Raw genomic sequence first — 7,956 nt, 5'->3', positions numbered from 1 at the left:
ATCCCCTCCAGCATCTGTTGTTATTAGAGTTCTTGATTATAGCCATTCTAACTGGGGTGAGGTGGTATCTCAATGTGGTTTTGATTTGCATTTCTTTTATGGCTAGGGAGGTTGAGCATTTCTTCATGTCTATTGGCCATTCTTATTTCCTCTTCAGAGAAGTTTCTCTTTAAGTCTTTAGCCCATTTATTTATTGGGCAGTTGTTTCTTTGAAGATTTGTTTTTGGGGGATTTAATTTGTTGAGGTCCAGGGATATTTTAGATATGAGACCCTTATCCCTTATATGGCTAGTGACGATCTTCTCCCAATCCATGGGCTTTCTATTGATCTTGCTAGCTATGTCCTTTGCCATGCAAAAGCTCTGCAATTTCATGCAATCCCATTTGTCCAACCTTTCTTTGATTTTTTGTGTTTCTAAGTCTATATTAAGAAAATTTCAGCCTGTGCCAAGGAGACCTAAGGTTTCTCCTATTCCATCCTGTAATGTTTTCAGAGTGTCTGCTTTGATTCCGAGGTCTTTGATCCATTTGGAGTTGATTCTGTTGCAGAGTCATATATAAGGATCTAGCTTCAGTTTTCTACAAGTAGTTAACCAATTTTTCCAGCACCATTTACTGAAGAAGCTGTCTTTCTTCCATTCTAATTTTTTAGCTCCCTTATCGAAGATTAGATGGCTATAGGTCTTTAGGTTCATTTCTGGGTTTTCAATTCTATTCCATTGTTCCTGGGGTCTGTTCTTATGCCAGTACCAAGCTGTTTTGATTACTATGGCTTTGTAGTAGAGTTTATAATTTGGTATTGATATTCCTCCAGCACTGTTCTTTCTGTTAAGGATTGTTTTTGCTATTCATGGTCTTTTATTGTTCCATATGAATTTTTGGATTGCCTCTTCTATTTCCTTAAAGAATGAGGTTGGAATATTGATAGGTATCCATTGAATTTGTAGATAGCCTTGGGAAGTTTTGCCATTCTTCTGTAGATCATTTTACAATTGACTTGAGGCTCATTTCATTTTGAAGAAGCTTAAACTAGAAATAATAATTATTGCATTTGGTCAGTGTCTTATGCAGAAGATAAATTCACATATGTAAAAAATAATTGGACATTATTATACTTCTAAAATATAATTGGAAATTATAAATATGTATTTTTATACTGTATTTGAGATCAGTGGTTTGAAATGTCTATTACTTTCATGATTTCCTACTTGCAATCAGTGATTTTTGGATTAACCAACCATTTGTTAGAGTAGATCCTTTGGAAAATGCTTTTTATAATAGGAAGAACTGGCTCTAGCTCCAAAGTTCCAGCTTCCTGGAACTATTCCAAGTATATTGTTAAATCCAAAGATGAACTACAAGGGAATTTCCAAGAAAGGAAGAATTAAGGCATCCGTGGGGAGCTGAAAGGCCCTAGTATGTAGTTATTCTCATTTAGCCTCTCTTTTTATGGCATCTCGGCATATCTCAGTTTCTGTCTCTAGATATTAAGTTTCAAGTTTCTGCTAAAGTTATGTGAGGCAGAGAAAGTACTACACAGAGGAGATTTGGCCTTTGGAAAAACAGAGTTTGAACAGCCAAGATCTAGAAGATGAAAATGAAAGAGAGAACAAGAGTGAGGGAGAGGGAGAGAGATGTTAGTGGAGTGAGTTCTTGTCATCTTATAAGTGGGGCATTGCTTGGTGACACTATGCTTATAAATCTTGTATCTTCCATCTTCCCAGAAAATGAAAATAAATTTATTTGTTTGTTTAAATGAACAGAAGAAGCAGATCTCTTCAAGAAAATCACCAATAATTATTCATATTCAAATGTACATAATGTCATATACATTTAAGGTATTATTTTATTTTTCATTCCTTTTGGGGTCATTTCTGTTTTCTCTACTTAGATTAATTTAAGCAAAAGGATAAAGTTAACACATTTTCTCCACTCAGGCAAAGTATTGAATTAGATATTCAGATCCTAGTCTTTGCTTCCTCAGTTTAGTATGTGTATAATGTAATAATTCTTAGGGCCACTTTCCTGATCCATGAAATTGGTTTTAATATCAATATGAATTGGGCTGAAACATAGAAATTATTTTTTAAGTAAAATGCAATTATGTGAATGTACAATAATGGTACAAATGTTACAAAACAATTCTAATGTGAAGCAACTGATGGCTTATTGTTTATATTCTCTTATTCATTACAAAACCTAGAATTCTAGCATGGTAGAGAATCAAACAAATATATTAAATAGTATTCATAAAGGAATATTATTCCATTCTACATATTTTACTATCCTCGTTATGAATTTATTTTGAAGAGCACAAAAGTCATACATTCATTTTATTTTCTTTTTATAATATATTTTTTATTGTAAAGATACTGTAAAGAGGGGTTACAGTTACATGAGTAAGGTAATGAATACATTTCCTTTCAAGCATTGTTAACCTCTCCTTTGTTTTCCCCTACCATCCATTCCTTCCCCATTTTCTTTTCTTGAATCTGAAACAGATCCCCTGGAGTTCCTTTCTACTCTCCTCTACAATATGATACAGGCTCTGTGGTTTGCTTCCTATACTATCCAGAAACAAGTACACAAGGCTTTCTTCATTTTGTGATTTGCTGCTAAGAATGTTTTGGAAATAAACATTAAGAACTACAAATAATATATAGTAGAGAAGATACATGAACATATTTCTAGGACCTTTGAATCTGAGTTATGTGAAAGCATAAATGTTGGTGACCTTCCACTTTTGCTGTTATTTACCTTCCTTCTAAAGGACTTGGAAATGTCATGATACTTTTAAACTTTTTGTCCCCTGATTTTAAGGCTGGGAGCTCCTAAAGATCTCAGTGAAAGTTTTAAAATTCTTGAGGAAAGAAACCTCTTTCTTATTCTCCTTTCCCTCTCTCAGCATCTTTTGTATGTGGTATAGAGCCTTCTTTGAATGGAGAATGATCTGGGGAAAAATTCATAGTCAAGCACCTAATTTGTAAATTAACAAAACTCCTGGCAAATACCTGTAATTTTAACATCTCCTTTCTAGTAGGGAAAAAAGAATAATATAAAACACCTCAGGTTATTTCTGACACATTTAATTTGGGCTTCCATTATACATAGCTAAAAAAGGGATGTGTTTTAATGGGTTTATGCCACACTTTACCTTACAAAAAGATTATAGCTTTCCATTAACTTAACTCATAAAATGACATTCAATATAAGTTATTTCTTTTGAAAGAGATTCCCATGGAATGCCTGTAGTTTTAAAATAGTGCTCATTGTTTATTGAATTACTTAAAAGAAAATAAAAAATGATTATGCCAATGTTTTTGTAAAGAAAGGGAAAAGTAAGTTTTTAATCTATTCATGCCTCCCTGTATGAGAATATGCTCCAACTGAGAAATGGGACAAAACAGGAAATACTTTATGATTTTTTTATGTGAAAGGGGGGTTATAACTATCACTTCTGTTTGGTGTATAATTTTTCAAGTTTTTCAAACCTTTTATTCCCTCCTTATGGGGCACTTTTTGACTCTCATACACAATTATGAAAATGGGTATTAACAGAGTAAAAATTATATGAAGTCTTTATAAACATCTAGTTTATAAACATCTAGTGCTTCACATGTTACTGTGAAAATTAATCTTTCACCATTATTCCTATCCTATTTTGCATCTAAAAAGCCAATATGTATTTACTCTGAGAAGAAAATGAAATATGTTCTTATGCTAAAGTAACTAAAAAAAGTTAGGTATGTCTTATTTGTTATATACATTTTTGATATAGTAAATTTTTCCATGCAATATTGTGTCTCTCAATGTTATATGTGTGAGTAGTATTTAAAGACCATTTATTTAATTCTTCCACAGTAACTTCTTTCACATCCTGTAAATCATTTGAACCACAATCATTAAAGTGCTTTTAAACAGTAAAGTTCTAGAGAAATAGGCAATGTGTTATAATTTCTACAGTTTATACACCATATCTTGCTTAATGCACTTTATGTAGTTTTGTAAAAAAAAATTGAAAACCATTGACAATAGTATGAAATTTCCAACTACCACAAATGATTCACAAGCACTCTGATATTCAGAAACACTCTGAGTGAATCATTTAGAACATCTGAATAATAATAAAAAATGAAGCCAATGTTTATTGATGCAAGTCTCCCACTTCATAAGTCTCCACTTATGAATACAATGTGATCATGATATCCACTTATCAAAGACTAAAATATTGCAGAAAATGCCATGGAGCATGACAAACTCCACTTTATGACTTTAGTTTCTTTTGTTGATTATTTCTACATTCCTTTCTCTTCTGTTGGTCATATTAATGGACTTTAACAATCAGATAAAGCTTTAGACCAGTTTTTAACCAAGAAAAAAAAGACAACAAAAACCCAATAGCATAATTTAAAGATGAATGAGATTTTATATTATATTATAATAATGACTAATCTGGATTTTGAAATTTTCAGATCTTACTAGAAAAGTCAAGCTCAATATGTAGTTCTTCTACTTAATAAATATTTAATTTTCTTATATACTTCTACTGAAAATTAATTCAACAAATTCCTATAAGCTTCTGAGATGCTTCTGAGAAACCATCTAAAAGCATTGCTTTTAGTCGTGTGTGTGTCTGTGATTATTCATACTCATATTCATATTATTATTATTTTATTACTCCCTGCAAGATTCAAAGTCTTAATAAAGAGTGTTAAAGCAAAGTAAAATGGAATGTTTTTGAGAAGATATCTGGAGGACTCTCTGATTTCTTCCATGTAGTATGTTAACAACTTTGACTTACTCTCCTAAGACTGCCTTTTTCTGTTGAGAGTAAACAAAGCATCTCTTAAACTAAGATGAGCTGTTCTAAGCTAAGGGAAATAGATAACTGACTCTGTAGTCATAAGTTTTCCAAGGAAAAGGGGGAAGCATAGCAGAACCTTGAAGAAAGTGTGGTTTCATGTTAACATAAAAAGAGAACTAAAAGCATTTCAAAAATGAATCAATTAGGATTTACTAATGTTCCATCATTCCTTTTCTTTTAGTCTCTTGAGATAAGTATCATGAATCAAACAATCACAAGGACAATAGCTTTGTGAATTATAAGGGTTTCTTAGAGTCCAGGTAAGTAAAGACAGTTCATGACATGAGTCTAGGTGAAGGACCTCGTCAACTCTACCTAAGTTACTTTTGGTCATTTCAAGACTTATTGTAAAATATTAACTTATGTACAACTTTGTACCTTCCTCACAAGAGACTTGTGATGATTGTGAATTTATTAATGACTCTGATGCCCTTAGAAGTAGATTCAAAGTATGATTTTCCCTTCTGATTTCTCAATTCAATTTTCAATTGTCCCCTTTACTTGTTATGTGACCTTGAGTAAATACCTTAAATTCTATATTTTCAGTTCCACATGTAAATACATAATATTTACTACATTGAATATTTGTGTTTTTATGGAACATAAAACATTAAAAAAAAACTATGTGTATTTGGGACATTATAAATTATACGGGTCTCTAGGCATTCAAACAGAGTGAGACCAAAGGAAGATATTTTTAGGAGAAGCTCACAAAGGTGAAATAGCTACATGAATGTGATAATATAAAATAATATTTATTGAAATGATTTCCAATAAATGGTAGCAAGATTTTTTTCTTTGTTGCTGCTTTTGTTTTCATTTCCTTTTGTCCTGTTTGTTAATCTGTCTTTGGAGAAAAATGGTGGGACAAAAGGTGAACAAATACAGCAGTGGTACACATTATGTTGAAAATGAACTATATAACTTGTGGGTGAAGATGGGAGGGAAAACTGGGACAGAGTGAGGGAAGAGGTGACATTGTTCAAAAAATGTATTTCTTACTTGACTAATGTAACTATAACCCCTCTGTACATCCTTTTCAATAACATGTTTAAAAATGAAGGCAGAAACACCCAAACAAACCAAAAAACCTATGTGTATAATTTAGTATATTGTCAATTATATACTCTTAAAATTAACCTTAAGGGAAGAAATAAATGTATTCTGTCATGAAAACCCCTCCCATTTAAAACTTGTATGTTATTTTGTGGGAAATAAATCAACATACCTGTTTGATTTAAAATATAAATGAATACCTAGCCAGTAAAGTTAGAGCTTTGATGATAGCTGTCATTATTCTTTGAAAACTAAACATTTTTGTACAATATAAATAAATGACATCTCTAACTTTCCTGATGTTTTTAAGTCAGTAAAATGATGTATTCGTTCTATTCATAATAAATCAGATATCCTGACTTTAATATATGTGACGAACAACTTGTTCTTTCCAAGTTTTTCTAATTCCTAACAAATGGGGCAGTGTCATTCTTTCTGATGGAGACATATAATTCCATTGTGTGATATAGCTATATATCTAATCTATATCTATATCAATATCAATATCACATTTTCTTGATCCATTCACCTACTGAGGAGTAACTGGGTTGGTTTCATATCTTAGCTATGGTGGATAATGCTGTGATAAGCATAGTTGTGCTGGTAGCTTTAGTATGGCCTTCTCTGTGATCGTTTGGGTACATTCCCAAAAGTGGGATTGTTGGCTCATAGGGGAGCTCTATGTGGAGTCTTTTGAGGAATATCCATACTGCTTTCCAGAGTGGTTGAACAAGTTTACACTCCCACCAACAATGCAGTAGGGTTGTTGTTAGATTTCTTTGTTTTTTTCTTTTTTCTTTTTGGTCCAGTTGTGGGCCCGAACTCTGGGCCTGGGCTCTGTCCCTCAGCTCTTCAGCTCAAGGATAGCGCTCTACCACTTGAGCCACAGCTTCACTTTAGGCTTTTTTTTTCTGCTTATGTGGTGCTGAGGAGTCAAACCCAGGGCCTCATGCATGCAAGGCAAGCGCTCTACCACTGAGCTACCTTTCTACCCCTGTTATTAGATTTCTTGATAATAACCATTCTAACTGGGATAAGGTGGAATCTCAATGTTGCTTTGATTTGAATTTCTTTCAGGGTTAGAGAAATTGAGCATTTCTTCATGTGTATATTGGCCATTCTTATTTCCTCTTCAGAGAAGTCTCTCTTTAAGTCTTTAACACACTTATTAACTGGATGGTTATTTCTTTAAGGATTTGTTTTTGGAGGAATATCAATACCAAATTTCAAACTCTACTACAAAGCCATAGTAATCAAAACAGCTTGGTACTGGCACAAGAACAGACTTGAGGACCAATGGAATAGAACTGAAGACCCAGAAATGAACCCACAGACCCATAACCACCTAATCTTCGATAAGTGAGCTAAAAAATTAGAATGGAAGAAAGACAGCCTCTTCAGTAAATGATGCTGGCAAAATTGGTTAATCACCTGTAGAAAACTGAAGCTAGATCCTTATATATCACCCTGCACCAGAATCAACTCCAAATGGATCAAAGACCTCAAAGTCAAAGCAGACACATTGAAAACATTACAGGAAAGAATAGGAGAAACTCTAAGTCTCCTTGGCACAAGCCGAAGTTTTCTAAATAAAGACCTAGAAACACAACAAATCAAAGAAAAGTTGGACAAAGGAATTGCATGAAACTGCAGAGCTTTTGCATGGCAAAGGACATAGCTAGCAAGATTAACACCGATTGGGAGAAGATCTTCCCTAGCCATACAATGAACACGAGTCTCATATCTAAAGTATACTTAGAACTCAAAAAATTAAACCCTCCAAAACCTTTTTCTTTTCCATTATTTGCAGTGTGGTCTAAGAAAGCAGTGGATGTGAATAATGTTTAAGTACTTGTTTTTGCAAACTTTGTTTTCAACACACTGCAATTTAGATACATCTAATCTTTGGAGAATTAGCTGTTAGAACATGCCTTTCAAGCCGGGTGCTGTTGGCTTCATACCTGTAATCCCAGCTATTCAGGAGGCTGAGATATGGGGATTGCAATTCAAAGTCAGCTAGGGCAGGAAAGTCCGAA

The sequence above is a fragment of the Dipodomys ordii genome, unplaced genomic scaffold (assembly GCF_000151885.1).
Source record: "Dipodomys ordii isolate 6190 unplaced genomic scaffold, Dord_2.0 Scaffold59, whole genome shotgun sequence".
Taxonomy (NCBI): domain Eukaryota; kingdom Metazoa; phylum Chordata; class Mammalia; order Rodentia; family Heteromyidae; genus Dipodomys; species Dipodomys ordii.
This window is presented reverse-complemented; position numbering follows the sequence as displayed.